Consider the following 14,391-nt stretch of genomic DNA (forward strand, 5'->3'; position numbering starts at 1 on the left):
TGTCTAAAAAATAATCTTGGGCAAACTAAAAGCACACAATCGTTTACAGACGCTATCTCTTTACCGAATACGTACACTGAACGCCACTGCGCGCGGTCGCCGCGATGGAGTCTCCTGAACCGGCTTCTTGCGTGAAAGGTAGTAAACGCTGAGAGCAAACTATGTGAAACATCTTATAGTGTTTGCATAACTAAATGGAGTGTAATAGAACGAAGCCTCAATGCAGCGATCGCGCAGATTCGCAGCGACCGACTGCGCGTCTGCATGCTTGTCCGCGCACTGTTTCGCTTTCACCGCGCGCGCGTTTTCGCACCGTGCCATGAGCTTCAGGCCGCAAAATATGAGCATTTGACAGTATACAAGCAACCATTGTTGCGTGGGCGCCATCAGAGCTGTTCAAAAATAATTTCATTGTAGAGACTTCGATGCCTACGGGGACTGTGATGTGCCGTCGCGACGATTCAATCTTTTTTTCTTGTAAATTCTTTGACCTATCAATATTATTTCTCGAGTTGCGTCGCACTGTATGTTTATCGGTGTTGTCAGCGTGCAATTTCCCGCTGCTCCTTTTTTGTAATCCAGTGCATTAATTCATAACACAAACATGACCATATGCCATGCTTTTTTAAAATGTGCTTCTTACCGCTACCTTTCCACTCCATTGAACTTGCCAGTATCTATAGCATCGGCAAGTTCATAGACCAAATCGTCCTGACATTAGTCGGGCAGCGGGCTCGGACGAGCGTCTCAGTGCGCGTTGGCAGAACATCGCAGACCGGGCGCCGTAGCAGAAATCTTCCTCGCGTCTGTGCTTGCTGCGTACCCGAGTTGTAGCCGATGACTGTTTGCCGGTTTTATGTTTCGCGAGCCAAGCTTCACGCAGTTTCTTGTCCTGCGGCTACGTGTGAATAAGGCTTACACCGGGCTCCGTTACGTGCGTCCGGCACTGCGGCACCGAGCAGTAGCCTACCATGTTGCGCGCCTTCAAAGGCAGCCACTACCTATTGTAGTGCTTTCAAGCGTTGTAAAGGAGACACTCGAAGCGGGAAAATTTCGCCACTAAATGAAGACCGCAGCGTTCGAGGGAATTCAAACTCGTTTTCAGCTCGCTTCGGCGCGTCCGAAGCAGACGACGCGGCCGCTATGTCCACGTGATCCCTCCTAGCACGTCACGCCGACGGTGGCGCCAGCTTTTCCAGTGGTGGAGCTCGAGGCCAATACAGTGAAAGACAAGATAGTTGAAGCATAGGCTATGTTTTAGGCTTGTTCGAATACTTGCTAGACCTGCATTAGCGGCATGTCGGAGTGGACTTAAAATGGCTAAATGTATCTCTCACTTATTGCAAATGTACGCGTAACAGGGCAGGAGGGAGAAAGGGGTGAAAGAAAGGAGCTTAACTTTTTTTGTGGTCTACGGCGCAGTTATGAATAATCTGGCGCCTTTCCATGCTTACAGTTAACCGCATGCATCACGCGCCATGCGGACAATGCACAATCAAGAATTTTAAAGAAATATCAATGTAAGTGTGGTGAACGGGTACAATTGATGAGTCGGTAAAAGCTTCAAAATGATGCACAAGGCCTTGGCATGTTTGCCGTGCGTTCCAGACTATATTAGATATGAGTGACTGTGACTTACGTGGTACTTTGGCGGCTTCATACCGGATGAGTCAGCTAACGCACAGCAATAGAGAAAAAAAAAAGAAATCAATAAAAAGAGAAGCTAACCTGTTAGCGCGGACGAAACCGTATGTTGTTATCAGACTTCTAAAGACGCGGTCAATAATTTTGTGCCCTAATAGTTCGTTAGAGTGGATAGTTATATAAATGCTTGCATTCACTTTCGGGTACGAATTCATTACAAGGTTTGTAGAGCTCTAAATACATTCCTTCTACTTTCTCACGGTTGATCCTGTGGTGGCGCAAATGTAGAGCGCGCAGGTGGCTTTGTAGTGGTTTCTTGGGTTTCATTTTAAGCTCGAAGAAAGGTGTTACCTAAGTTCTAGCGCGCTACAAACATCTGAAAAATGATATTTTTATATTTGTTCTAAGAACCTTGCACTGCTATATTAGGTTAGATTACTAATGTAGAGTTTGTGAGCTCATTCTGAAATAATTATTCCATTAATAAGAACACAGCCGACACTTTCGGCTCGCTCAAGGAGGTTACTAAGAACATATAGGTGGTTTTGCGGTACAGAAAGAAGCCCTTAAGACTTCCTGCATATTCGCTGAGAAACTAAAGAAAACCCAAAACTCAAGGGCATGCACTAATGTTATTCTTTCCTGCTTACTTTGCTATAATATAGGCTGTATCGGGAATAAATAATAACTTTAGGAAACGTAGCAGAGTAAGAGTTGTCTTTCATCGAAGCATCAGTGACTCCCGAGAAAGACACTTTAACAGGCACTTCATAAGAGGTGCCGTATTGAGAAATTTAGGAGGCAACACAAACTGAATTACTTTGTAAGAAACGATGACTTGCCGTATCTAAATGTCAACCTCATACATTAAGGTATAACACGTGTATTTCTCGTTGAACATTTACACCCACATTCTAATATATTCCTCCGCTCAACAGTGCACCTTGCCTCGAAAGATGGATGCATGCATGGATGGATGGATGGATGGATGGATGGATGCTAAGAGCATCCCCTTTGAAAGGGGTTCGGGGGTTGCACCGCCAAGCTGTTGTTTTTATTTTACCTAACGTCATATCTATCTTTTTGAAAAAATGGCTGTGGCTTAGGTAAGGTTAAGCCCAGGATGCGAAGCATACTAGCCTTTATTTTAGTTGTTGAACCACTGTTTAGCCTGGTGAACTGCTGTTGCTTGGCTATATTTGGTTCGGCTAGACGAAGAAACAACTCATGCATTACTTCTTCGCCTTCAAGAGTGGAACGCGACAGCGTTCCCGTCGACCCGCCAAGGGGTGTAAGACAATGGGCTACAGGGCAGCGACTACGCGCCCCGCATTGGACGCGGTGAGCGTCGAGCAAAGCAGCGTTCGGCGCGGCAACGAAATGTGCGCCTGAGCAAGAGACGCACGCCTTAGAAACAGCGCGTTTCTAAGGCAACACCGCATTCACTAGAGGCGCTTTTGTACCGCTTTGAAGCGTTGTACTCGTGGCTCAGTGGTAGCGTCTCCGTCCCACACTCCGGAGACCCTGGTTCGATTCCCACCCAGCCCGTCTTGCAAGAGTTGAGCCAAAGCCACTTCTCCTCTGTCGTGACGTCACGGTGTCACGTGATTTCATGGTCACCGCCGCGCCTGAGGAGCTGGGTTGAGCCCTCGTAATATGCTTCGCATAAAAACAACACGAAGAATTCCCAACATCAAATTTTCTGTGCCACTACTGCAAACACTGTCTTCATGCACCTCCGTAGTTTGTGCTCTCCCTACTTTTCTGCCACCATATTTCCAATCGCTTCTTAGTAACATCTATAGATGACGTCTTTACATTCCCCCTGCTATCTCTGAACCCGAACCCAAGGGCTTCAGGGAGTCCAGCGGAGCCTATCCGAGGGCTGGGTAGATAGCATCACATTCTAGTAAAAGATGTTCCATTGTCTCTCTTGCTTTACCGCAGCAAGCACAAGCTTCTTGCTTGGTGTACCCTGCTTTAAAACTGCGCGTTCTAAAGCATGCTGATCTCGCTTCCAAAACGCGGAGCTTCCGTTTGAGTTAACCTAGATTGTTTCTCTTCCGATTTTGTTTCTCCATAGCAGCTTTCTTTCCGATTGCCGCCCCCCATGTGATTGTCTCAGCGTCTCTGATTTTGCGTTTGACGTTTTTAATGTCATGTGGTTTACCATTCCAGTCGCATACTTTCTGGTAAGCTTTCGAGTTCTTTTCCCACACTGCGAACCAATTTTTTTACTTTACAGATACATTAAGATTCTCACAATTTATTTACTTTCTTTAATATTCCTCAGTCGTTCTTCAAAATAAATTTTACACTAACCTACCCTCAGTTCAATACTTGCCCAGCCTACATCACACTGCACAGATTCATTAGTAGTCTAGCTGTGAGCGCCAATACGAGACGTCCCACTGACATTTAGTTGCCATCGAATCCTTATTGTACCCTTGATCTAAAGCAAACAACTGTATTTCCAATGGAAGTCGTGGCACTATTACACCATTCCACATAGCCCGGAGCACCGTGCACCTATTCAGAATCAGATTGTTTTCCTGTGTTTCCATACACCTATTGCCCTCGTTTATACATATATCAAAGTACTGATATTCTTTTACCCGAGGTATTTCCTGGCCGTGTAATGACACGGTCTGGTTATTGTTCTAATTGCATACTATAATATGTTATTTTTAACGCCAACTTTCAGGCCTAAATTGTCGCCTTTCAGTCCACATACAATAGCCAGACGTTGCACATCACTTCGCTACTTAGCTAGCAACATGATGTCGTCCGCATAAACCAAACCTGGAAGATGCTGTTCCACTACTGTACTCGCCTGTTTGTATGAGGGATCAAACTTAATATTTCTTCCTTCCAGCGCGCTTTCCATCCTTACCACGTAGAGCATAAACTGCAGCGGGGATAGAAGGCACCCCTGTTATGTCCCTTGTTCATATCGACTTGCTCCTCGCTCCTCATCCCTTTCCATTCAACGCAAGCTGTATTTTTTAGTTATATATCTCTCAGAAGCTGTATACAGTCGTTGCCTATGCTTTCCCTTTGCAGAATATCGAACAATATGTTGCAGTTTGCGGTGTCATACCCTCCGATAGTGTTTAAAAAAAGCCACGTATAGCGGTGTCTTTTCTTCTCTGGATACTTCAAAACACGGAGTAAGGACAAAAAGTTATCCAGGCGCCTACCGATTCTGAAGCCATTCTGAAGTTCTTCCAATATGCCAGTATATTCTGCCCATGCTTGCAGTTTTAATTTATTCGCCTGCATGGCTAATCTGTATATTACCAATGTAATGGTCAACGGTCCATATCAGTTTATTCTATTTTTTCCCCTTACCATCAAAAATTACTTTTACTTTGTCGCCAGCTGTGTAGGATTCGCATAACTTGTAAGCGTTTTTTTACAGCTTTCAACAGAGCTTCTCTACATTTTGGTGCAAGTTCATTATTCAGCCTAACGGGAACCTCGTGTAACCATGCGGCCATGCGTGTGGAAATTTTCTCTGCAGCTTTCTTCAAGTTCATGTTTCTCAGCACCACCTCCTTACCGTCTTGTTCACGTTCTTGCTCTTTTGTTCCTCATAAACCACCTCGCCATTGTCTTGAAATGCTTCGGCTGTTACTTTTCCGATGTAATTCATTGCCTAGTCCCCTTTCCAGTTTGTTTCCACCTCCGTCAAGGATATGTTGTATTGTTCCAGGCTTCCTCACTAATAAAGTATTGCGGTTATAAATATAAAAAGAAAATGTTGTCGATTACCCAAGTACTGAGATTCACGTGCGGGAAAACATGGGGCACATCTGTACGGTCCATTCCCCAGTCGTACGGAGCTCTATTCCTAGGATATCTACACTACAGCCTTCCAGTCTGGTCCAGTACGTGCATGTAAAATATTCGCTAACTGCATAGCTTACAGAGCGAAGCAGTGCACACGTCTTTAGGACTCCTTCGTTGTGCGTCAACAGCTGCAACAATCGTGCTCGCCAAAAATCAGCCATCGAAACATACGTTGCTGTGGATTGCCTCACGACGCATATCCGACATCTTTCCCGCGTCTCCGATCATCACTTGGCATTATAGCCATCACAGACACCTCGTGCAACGTTTTTTAAAGTTACCATCACCCATACAGATTGTGTTCCGCTAGGATGCACACCAGCAGCAACACCTTCAATGCCCTTGTGTCTCCAACAGCCTTGGGTGCGCCTAAGTATTCCGGGTGTAAAGAAGAAGGCCAATTACCCAAAAATACCTCTGAAACAGATGACGCTGCTATTAATCAATGAGACATGCCATCTGCCTTTCTGTACCGACGTGGGTGCGCCCAGCTACGTGCTGATGCACGTTCCAAAGGACTAGAATAAAGCATTACCATACCGTAAATACAGGGACTCAATACACATCTATACGATGGTTCGGTCTCTTCTACCAGCTATTCAGGTGCTGTTGTCCCTCCGGCTACGAAAGCCGCCATTAAATTCGAAGTGTAAAACATGACCACATCATTGGCGGTAGAGCTTGCTGCCCTGCGTGCTGCTGTCAAATACCTCCTGCAAGAGATACCTCTGAAATGGGGCATCTTTTGCGACTCTAAGGCCCCAGTTCAGAGTCTGCATTTTGCCCTATATCATAGGACTCATGAGTAGCCGACACATGGAACAAGAAAAGAGCACGATCAAGCTATTGCTAAAGAACATTAAATTATATTCCAGTGGGCATACCGGCATTGCGGGTAATGACCTCGCCGATGAAGCCGCCCAGTATTTCTATTTGGAAGCCCGACCACTTCCAATCCCCTTATCCCGCACCGACACTGTAAGAAAGCTTGATATCGCGGCTGAAGTTATGACACACAGATGCATGGTCTTCTCGTAACGCCCCGAAGTGTCATTTTCGTAGGCTTGATACATTCTTAAAGCTACAAGTGCCATCAAATGTTCTTCGCTCTGAGGCGACAGTATTGTGCCACCTCTGGCTTGGGGTGGCATTTAGGAGGGCCTACTCATTCCGCATTGGAATGGAGGATACGCCCGTGTGCGACTCTCGTGGAACTACAGAAACGACTGCCCAAATTCTATGCCTCCATGTCCAGTACGACGTCCAGCATGAAGCTTTCCGGACGGCGTTGAATTCCAGTGGGACTCTAGACCACTTCCGGAAATGAAGATCTTTGGATCATGGCCGCGCTCGCCGATGGCCATGATCCATGGCCAAGCGTGGTCGAAATCCCTCCAGTCGACAAGTCTTGGCAACCATGTGCAGAGTCGGTACGAACCTTCAAACGTGCGTGAAACTTTGCTCCCTCATCTCCTCTCTCTCTTTTCGTCCCTATATCCCTTCCCTCAGTGCAGGCTAGCAAATCGGACGTGCATCTGGTTAACCTCTCTCCCTTTCCTCTCTTCCATTTCTTTCTCTCCCTGCATGCCCAGCCATCTTTCTTTTTTCCTCGATTTCAGGTATTGACCGATTGACCGTGATGCTTGTCTGAGGTTACCCTGAGGGACCTTCTTCATTACTACTTGGTTACATTACTACTACTGGCCTCCTGAGGGCCCGTGCCCCTCCCCCCCCCCCTCTCTACAAAAAAAGCAAACGCGCAACCAGCAATCGGCCTGTCCACTACTCGTCCAAGCATGAGCTTGAAGTGGATTGCATCTTGTTTAAAACTACCATCCCTTTTTGCTCTCCATATCGCCTAATCAGCAGCCGCAGCCGCTCCTTCTATGTTAGTGTCACGCACTGGAACCCCTGGCACTGGGCATAACACAAGATGCACCGGGAGGGACATATCGCGCAAGTCGTCCATACACTTCGCCAAACGCTCGGCTAGACCTATCTTTTTCCTCTTTAGCAGGTCATTTGGGCCACCCGCTACTACTGCAAGGTTTCGCGCCTGTGCATTCAACTTCAGCTCCCCACTAGCTCACTACATGACAAATCCCAATGTCTGCTCTGGAAACGTCCCTGACGCAGCTCCTTTGTCGTCTTTCACCATCTTCACAATCGCATCTAAGCACCAAGTCAGACTTGAATCACCAGCGATGATCACCTTTTCACTCTCTCCTACTAACGAGGCCTCTTCCTGCTTTCCTTTGTCAACATTTTCCGCGTGATTTGGATTCGACACGGGGCATGCATTGACCCCTTCATTCCCGCTTTCTCTTTGTGGTACTTTCAAGGTAAGTAAACCTGCTTCCAGCTGGCCAAACCGCACGTTCCACGCATTCCCCGCGCTCTGTCGGCACTTCCAATAATGTCACACTGGCAGACGACGTTCCAACTTCAATGCCATTTTCGTTCGAGGTGGCCGTTCTGTTCAGTTTTTCCTCGGCTGGTTGAAGTCTTTCTTCTACCGCATTCCATGCATTACGCTCCATATTGAGCTCAATTTTGAGCTCTCCAACCCGTTTCCAGTTCCTGCTGAACATCCTCCATTTTCTTTAGTCTAGCATCAGCATCACTATATCTGCCGGTCGACTCGATTTCCTCTACACCCTTATCCTTCGCCTCGTCTATATCGAGGGATCCCGCACCCACTGCATGCTTTACCGTCTTCTTTGCTATATGTTGCACTTAGCCTTCTCTAATGCTAACGCCAAACCTTTCAAAGCAAGTACTTACAATCAAATCCGATACGCACACAACCTAAATCATTAGAATGCCCAAAATTATTTATCTACAATGTTTTAAACGCAATAAATGTCGTACTGACATACGTCATGACGCACAACCGATGTGTTCAAACACGCGGCCAATCTGTGACTGTCCTACAAAATCAATATTTCCGATACAAGTACACAAACATTAAAAACATTAACAGCTAATGGCTGTGCCAATTCGAACCTGCTACTTAAAGACTAAAAAGACCTAACGTCCCACACGGTCACAAGTGGCACGAAGGGACGCTCCGATCGAGTGTACTATAAAATCTAATGTACACGATACACAGGCGCACATAAGAGAAAGTAAATTGACTGCCTTCCCACTTCCGACTTACTATTTCGAGGCTAACAAAACCAGCAAATCTAAAAACACAAGCAAGTTCAAAGTATGCACATAAACGTGTTTCTGTTTCCGCCACAATGCCCTGGAAAAACACGTCCATCCACCACCAGCTGCTCGACCAATTCGAGAGTGTTGATGCCTGCACCTCCTGTCGACATAAATGGTCACAGGGCGCCATTGGATACTTTGTGTTTCTTGAAAAGCGTAGCACTTTCTTCGGACGAAGGCCGGCGGTGTGCTCAAATCGCCGGGCAGAAGGTAAAGCTTCAAGTGGAGGATCTTTTAAGGATACCGGGGTTAGTTTCATTTAACATTTTTATGCGAAAATGCCAGGCATGCATGAATATGGCCACTACGGCTTCGCGAAAGCAGTTTGGGCCTCTGCCGACCTTTGCCTCCATCGGACATCTGCCTCCACGCCAAACAGCCCGATAGGATAATAATTAGGCCACAGTCCTTCGTGACAAATGGAGTAGCTCTTTGAATTGATTCGGAACGTGCGTCGCAGTTGCCATTAGGCAAAATGTGGAGGAATATAAGGGGGCGAGCCTTTTACCGCAGTTCAGGCGTTCTTCTCTTTTGCATGCAGCCTTCGTCACCATTCGTCCCTCGACATCATGACATAGGTACGTTGACGTCTCACCATGCACGTTCGTATTACCAGCTCTTTGCATCTCGTCATAGATGGTCTAAGGGTAGATAAACATTGCAGTGATCACACGTTGGAAACAATTACAACATAGACAACTGTACTGATCGCATTTAGTTGTAGACAAATGGATTAAACGCATCGTGAGAGCTTCGCTTAACACACATTTCAACATATGCGTTATATTTTGGTAAATGTAGCATAGATTTACTCATGGGTGGCTTCCTAGAGAATTGAAGTGAGAGCTACGGAGGTAAATGCGGGCAAGTAGGAGCGATATAAACATTATCATATGCGTAAGTTTAGGTTTTGGGAATAGAAAACAGTAGCAGTTTATTTGCAAAAAGGAAACAGACAAAATACACTACTGAAGGTTAAATGTTACTTGTTTACATTTCTTCATCCGCAATTGGACAAATGCGATACGATCGCACATGGAAGCTACCCTCATTATTTGCTCCTAGAAACCAAGAGCATTGCCAAAGTACTTTGCGCATTGAAGCTTCTGTAGACGCTATGCCTACAGCGTTCTCCTACATTCCCTCAGAAAGTTGACCACGTGTATATAATGAACAATACAGTTTCTTACAGCTGCCTTTGTCACGTAAACGATCCGCGTCATCCTAAATAAATAAACAAAGAAAGACAAATCCGAGGAAAGTACGTCGGCGTTTCTAATTATCAAATGCGCACGTGAAATGAACGAAACCTGGGCAAATATATATATTACAATGAACGCTTACGTGATCGCGGACAGCACACCCTGTAGTGTCATCAAAAGCACAATTTCAGCAAGCAACGGCAATGCGCGACCGACAGCGCTTACGCGAGGGCCCAGCTACCGAAGCGCGAGCCATCTTTAGAAATCACAATGTGCCCACCGCTGCAGCCACGTTGAAAATCGCTGCGCTACATGGCGGACATAAACTACTAAGAAAATGAGGGTTAAGCTCTGCTTTGCCGCGCATTGATTCATTGTCTCTGCCGTGTTCGCTCTGTTTCCAATGTTTGCTGCCATTGTGCACACTTGGTCAATTCTACTAAGACCGTTATATTTTTTTTGCCTGCTGTGGTAGCGCAGTTGCTATGAAGCTGAGTTGCTAAACTCGCAAGGTCGCGGGTATGATTCCCGCCGTGGCGGACGCTTTTAAATGGCAGCGAAATGAAAAGAAAGCGCTTGTTTGCTTGTATGCATAGGTGCACGTTCCCGAACCTGCGGTACTAAAATTTATTCGCAAGTTCCTTACTACGGCGTGCCTGATAATCAGATCGCGCTTTTGGCACGAAAAGCCTCAGAATATAGTTTTTTACCGCCCCTTCTTGAAAGCTGAGTTTTATATTAGGAGCACACTAACACACTGAAGCTTTCTATGGCAGTGCATTCCACCATGCTAGTAGAAAAATTAGTATGGGAAATCATGGCCAGATGGGAGGCGGTTCTCCGCAGCCCTCTTCTGGCTGACCAACTCTGGGCTGTCCAGCAGGCCCACGATGCGGCCGAGAGGCTCGGCCTTCCGGTTCCCACGTGGGAGCGGCCCGCTTCGTGAAGACTCACGATCTGCAGGACTTTAATTAATAAAGTTTTACCATACCATACCATACCATCATGGCCGCTGAAATGTAGTGAGTCATTTCACTCGAGAATTTTCCTCTTGTTTTCAATCCCCGCTCATAACTGGCCGATTGTGTCGATAACACAAGCGGGGGGCAGGTCAGACTAGGGACGAAGCTTGAAAGGGAAAATACTTGGTACTTGACCAGCTTCTATCGCGCTGCAACTTGGATCGCAATGACGTCAAGCTTGCTCGAGATCGGAGCCAAAGAAGGCGTGTCTGAGGCCAAATGCAGAGCCGATTGGGGGAGCAAAATCGGAAGCGGAAGCACGGCAGAACTTTTAGTTGCACGCGAATTGTGTGATCAAACTAGGCGCACAGACGTCGTGCCAATACCACAGGTTGCCGCAGTCGCGTACCTTGACCTGATCTCGCTCGCGCTCACAAGTCGAAGTTGAGGTCCTTCGGAGTGGTCCGATCCAGAAGGTGGTGCTCTCAAAGAGCCAGTAGAATGTGTTCAGAGCGCCCAACCTCAGCCAGTCGAGTATGAAACACGCTGCCAGAGCGCTTTAGAGCGTTCGGAAGCTGACCAGACGAATGTACGATTAGAATTTTTATGCTATACGTACCATGTCCTTCTGGCACATAGTTGAGGCACTTAGCTCTTTTCATTTCCTTGTTGCCCCTAAGAGCTACCTCGGTGTGTCCAATATAGTATATAAGTAAAGTATAATCCTAACAATACAAAGAAATTGAGTATAGAATTTGGCAAATGAAGAAAGACTCAGTACGGCAGCATCGAAGCTCATTATTAAAGCATACATCTCACATCATCACATGCATAGCACAAAAGACGGGTATGGACTCGGGCAAGTTGCAACACACTCATGACCCATAGGATTTACAGAGGATCGCGGCTGCACAGGTTAGAAAAAGAAACAAGAACGCAACTGTACAGTAGAACATAACAATCGTAATTGGCGACACAACATAGGATTACAATGATAATATAATAGGTCCTACAAACAACCATGAAAGTATAATCAACCAATCATGCACACTTTGAATGACCCGGCACCTTCGATTGTGACAAAAGAGCGGGGAAGGTGATTCCACTTCGATCAAATTTAGGTTTACATGTGTCTGCCGACTAACTAGTATTACAAGCAGGGATGTAAAAGAAGAGAAGGGGGGGGGGGGGCGAACTTAGGTTGTCGATCTATAAGCAATGCGTATGTTGGCTGTCGTGGTGAAAATGGCTTCTTTTACAAAGATGAACTCGAGGCCTATGAAGGGGTGGGCAAAGCAAAACACGTTTAATATGGCGTAGTCTCAATTGCCTTCCTCTACGTTGAGAAATAAGCTAGCCTTTAAGGGATGCGTTACGCAGGACAATTTTTTTGCAACAGGCCGAGACGCGTGATTTTGCATCATAAAGGTAAGCTTCTACGTAAAAACGAATTCTTAAAGGTAAGACCAAATACGAGCCAGTAAGCTGACGAGCTTACAATGACTGGATAAAAAGATTGGTTGAATTTGCAACTCAAGCAAATGTATGATACAATGAGCTGGAGTCACACTATGCGGCTGCTGTTCGGAAACACACTTTCTCGGTCCGTGTTTGTGCAACGTAACTTTAAAAAAGTATTGCCACTGCATCAGTTTCACAGCTAGTCAGGAACCGGCAGGCTCCCAACGCCTCTGCGTAGTCATTTCATTATCGTAGCTCACTATTAGATATCGCGACAATAAGACCTACAATATAAATATCACATTGGCTTGCTTGTTTTGGGGAGGGGGTAAAAAATTGTAATTATACTTTAAACACCCGTTGTAAAAGCTGTGTGAGATGAACGCTTTGGTGAATCAGGCTGGCGTTCTGCTGTTAACGAAGAACACGCGGATTTAGTTCACGACCATGTCAGCTGTATTCGAACGGGCAGAATACTAAAACGCAAAGTGCAAAACTTCCGGAACCACAGTAAATAGCCCAAATGGCACAATTCAACCTGAGACCGACATTTCGTTGGCCCGCATTGCATGCGCGTCACGATCTGAGGCACCAGTACAGTAAACCTTTATTAAGACCTGCATTTTGTTTTCGTAATATTTCAGATACCAAAGACGCCACGAATTATTATATTTCGCAGCAAAAAGTCCTTGACCTATATGAGAACGCGTTTCCATTGTTTAAACAATGCTGTGCTGAAACATGCAAAACGGTTTTCGCCTTACACGAGCACGCAAAAAATGTACTTCCGTAATTTTTCTGTTGCTGCGCTCATAACAGATTCTAGTCGGATATTCGACGAAGAACCCAGGTGTTGCTAAGCAGTAAGGCAACACTCTTGGGCCACATGTCACAACGGCTTAAAGTTAACCTGCAAGGCAAATGCATTGTTCACGCGAAGAATTGGCGCTCGGCAAAGCGTTGTGAAAGTCACGGCACAGCTGCCGATGTGTTCAAGTGCTGTCTGCGAACATATTTTTCAGTTGTGTCATGCGGGATGAGAGAGCTTTCGTGAAAAGGCACTTAGTTTGGCACCTCCATGGCTATTCCGTCACACACAAAAAAAGCAATAAGTTAGATGTATGCCTGCCAATCCCCGTGATTGACAACGTATAACATATTTTACTGGAAACTACACAACGCTTCGTACACTACGTGCAACGTTTTGGAAGCTACGCAAGAAGTACGATGGCCAATATTTATCCCTCCTCGCGTTCTGTCTGTGTTCCGTAGAGCTCCAGCGGTGTTTCTTCGCGCAAGCATGCGTGCGAACGAGACACGATGAACTACAAAAAGAAAGAAAGAAAGAAAGAAAGAAAGAAAGAAAGAAAGAAAGAAAGAAAGAAAGAAAGAAAGAAAGAAAGAAAGAAAGAAAGAAAGAAAGAAAGAAAGAAAGTAAAGTCAAAACGAAATTGACCTAAAACAAGTGTTAGCAGCCGTGTGGGTACATGGCTTGCTTGTTTCTCTGTACATTCTCTGTAGATTCCCTGTAACAGTCTGTAAAATGACTTATGAGTTTGAAAAGTGTTTTTATAGACTGAAATGCCGCCCCGTTAAGTGGCTTATTTCAGTCGCCATCTGTTGCTGCTTTTTCTTCCTGTGTTTATTTCGGGTGGAATAAATGCAAGTAAATTTGATTCAATATCACGACAACAAAATTGGTCATGTCCAAAACAAAATCCACCGCCGAAGCACTCCATGCAGATCTTAACCAGCCAAGCTGAAACGTGCGGCAATGGGCTAATCCCGACGGTTCCTTAAACGACGGCTTGGTAGGCTGCCGGATCCTCGGTACGCAGTTGCTGCTTGCGCTCGGCTGCACGAGCTTTTTCTCGCGCCTGGGCTGCAGCACCGGCACTGCGCAGACAAGCTGGTTCCCGGTTCTGTTTGCGGCGTTGCTGATGAAAAGCTCCCTACTCCTCAGAAGTACGTATGACGCGTGGCCCACCCATTTCGTAGCCAGAGAGAAACTGCTGCGCGCGCGCTCGCCAGTGACGCAGAGCACAGACGTCACT

At 46.0% G+C, this 14,391-nt stretch overlaps 2 protein-coding genes across 2 annotated transcripts in view; one reads left to right on the forward strand and one right to left on the reverse strand.

Moving 5' to 3' along the window:
* The window catches only part of LOC135911907 (facilitated trehalose transporter Tret1-like), a 126,333-nt gene extending 116,180 nt beyond the window's left edge, over positions 1-10,153 (reverse strand). Inside the window, exons 1-2 of the mRNA XM_065444259.2 lie at positions 10,057-10,153; positions 1,640-1,674 (exon numbers count right to left, since the gene is read on the reverse strand). The gene's annotated coding sequence lies outside the window, so the exon portion shown is untranslated. The remainder of the gene's footprint in view (positions 1-1,639; positions 1,675-10,056) is intronic.
* LOC135911936 (neprilysin-1-like) overlaps positions 1-14,391 on the forward strand; it is a 78,269-nt gene that overhangs the window by 1,111 nt on the left and 62,767 nt on the right. The window lies entirely within an intron of this gene.

Source organism: Dermacentor albipictus, chromosome 9 (genome assembly GCF_038994185.2).
Source record: "Dermacentor albipictus isolate Rhodes 1998 colony chromosome 9, USDA_Dalb.pri_finalv2, whole genome shotgun sequence".
Lineage (NCBI taxonomy): Eukaryota > Metazoa > Arthropoda > Arachnida > Ixodida > Ixodidae > Dermacentor > Dermacentor albipictus.